Source organism: Dama dama, chromosome 5 (assembly GCF_033118175.1).
Source record: "Dama dama isolate Ldn47 chromosome 5, ASM3311817v1, whole genome shotgun sequence".
NCBI lineage: Eukaryota > Metazoa > Chordata > Mammalia > Artiodactyla > Cervidae > Dama > Dama dama.
The window spans coordinates 69,477,740-69,479,923 of record NC_083685.1 but is presented as its reverse complement, the minus strand read 5'-3'; the positions used below and the strand labels follow the sequence as shown (position 1 = coordinate 69,479,923).

The window sequence follows — 2,184 nt, the reverse complement described above, 5'->3', positions numbered from 1 at the left end:
AAACCACTACTATTAGCGTATGACCAGAGTTGGCATTTGAGATAACAACTATTTCTTATCCCCACCCCAGGTGGATCCCTACTCTTTTACATTGAAGCTCTATCTTAAAACATTTAACAATTTATCTAAACTTCAATTATTCCTGGTATCCCCCTACCACCTTCAACAAATTTCTAGCTTTGTGTTCTCAATGAAAAAGCAAGCACAAGAACATGTCAATTTTTCACATGGATGCACCAATTTGTTGATGACTGTGATGACTCCCAAAACTGGTCTTAGACACAGTTGTCTTTATTCTAACTGTAGATTCTACATGCTCACTGAGGTACCTTTCACCTTTTCCTTGGAAATTACACAAAACCAAAGCTTTGTAAATGAGTTTTTCCTCCTGGGGCTTTCACAGAATCCAACCATGCAGAAAGTAATATCTGTTGTATTTTTGTTCATTTACATTGCAACTGTTGGGGGCAACTTGCTAATTGTGGTGACCATCAGTAGCAGCCCAGCACTCCAGGGCTCCCCCATGTACTTCTTCCTCACTTTTCTGTCCTTCCTGGATGCATGCTTCTCATCCGTCATCGTCCCAAAGATGATTGTGGACTCTCCTTTGGAGGAAAACCTTTTCCTTCAAAGGCTGCATGACCCAGCTCTTTGCTGAACACTTCTTTGCTGGGGTGGAGGTGACTGTCCTCAGTTCCATGGCCTATGACCACTATGTGGCCATCTGCAAACCCTTGCACTATTCTTCTATCATTAACTGCAGACTCTGTGCCCTTCTGATGGTGGTAGCCTGGAAAGGGGGCATCCTACATTCCATGATACAGATTCTCTTCATTTTCCAGCTGCCTTTCTGTGGTCCCAACATCATTGATCACTTCATGTGTGACTTTTACCCACTGCTAGAGCTTGCGTGCACTGACACTCACATAGTTGGCCTTTTGGTAGTCACCAACAGTGGGTTTTTCAGCATCTTAATCTTCTCCTTGTTGCTTATCTCCTATGGGGTCATCCTGCTGTTTCTGAGAGCCCATAGCTCTGAAGGGCAGCAGAAAGCCCTCTTCACCTGCGGATCACACATTGCTGCTGTGGTTTTGTTCTTTATCCCATGCATATTTATGTATGTATGACCTCCATATTCTTTTTCCTTTGACAACCTGGTAGCCATATTTTACACCATCCTAACTCCCTTGTTCAATCCTTTGATTTAAACTTTCAGGAACAAAGAAGTGGAAAGTGCCATGAGGAAAGTGTGGAATAGGACAATGGTGGTTTCTAATGAAAAATAAAACATTTAAAGTTGAATAAAAAATTCAAATTTTCTAATCAGACAAAATGTTATATGTATGAGCATTGTTTGACAGGGGTTGACTGTGGGGATCACAATAAACTGTGGAAAATTCTGAAAGAGATGGGAATACCAGACCACCTGACCTGCCCCTTGAGAAACCTGTATGCAGGTCAGGAAGCAACAGTTAGAACTGGACATGGAACAATACATTGATTCCAAATAGGAAAAGGAGTACGTCAAGACTGTATATTGTCCCTCTGATTATTTAACTTATATGCAGAGTATATTATGAGAAATGCTGGGCTGGAAGAAGCACAGCTGGAATCAAGATTGCCAGAAGAAATATCAATAACCTCAGATATGCAGATGACACCACGCTTATGGCAGAAAGTGAAGAACTAAAGGGCCTCTTGATGAAAGTGAAAGAGGAGAGTGAAAAAGTTGGCTTAAAGCTCAACATTCAGAAAACTAAGACCATGGCAACCAGTCCCATCACTTCATGGCAAATAGATTGGGAAACAGTGGCTGACTTTATTTTTCTGGGCTTTGAAATCACTGAAGATGGTGATTGCAGCCATGAAATTAAAAGACACTTACTCCTTGGAAGGAAAGTTATGATCAACCTAGACAGCATATTAAAAAGCAGTGACATTACTTTGTCAACAAAGGTCCGTCTAGTCAAGGCTATGGTTTTTCCAGTGGTCATGTATGGATGTGAGAGTTGAACTATAAATAAAGCTGAGTTCCAAAGAATTGATGTTTTTGAGGTGTGGTGTTGGAGAAGACTCTTGAGAGTCCCTTGGTCTGCAAGGAGATCCAACCAACCCATCCTAAAGGAGATCAGTCCTGGGTGTTCACTGGAAAGACTGATGTTGAAGTTGAAACTCCAATACTTT

The 2,184-nt window shown here is 41.4% G+C and overlaps 1 pseudogene; it reads left to right on the top strand.

Annotated features, from left to right (window-relative positions):
• The first annotated feature begins 313 nt into the window (after positions 1-313).
• On the top strand, positions 314-1,295 carry LOC133055549 (olfactory receptor 4C15-like; annotated as a pseudogene).
• The last annotated feature ends 889 nt before the right edge of the window (positions 1,296-2,184 follow it).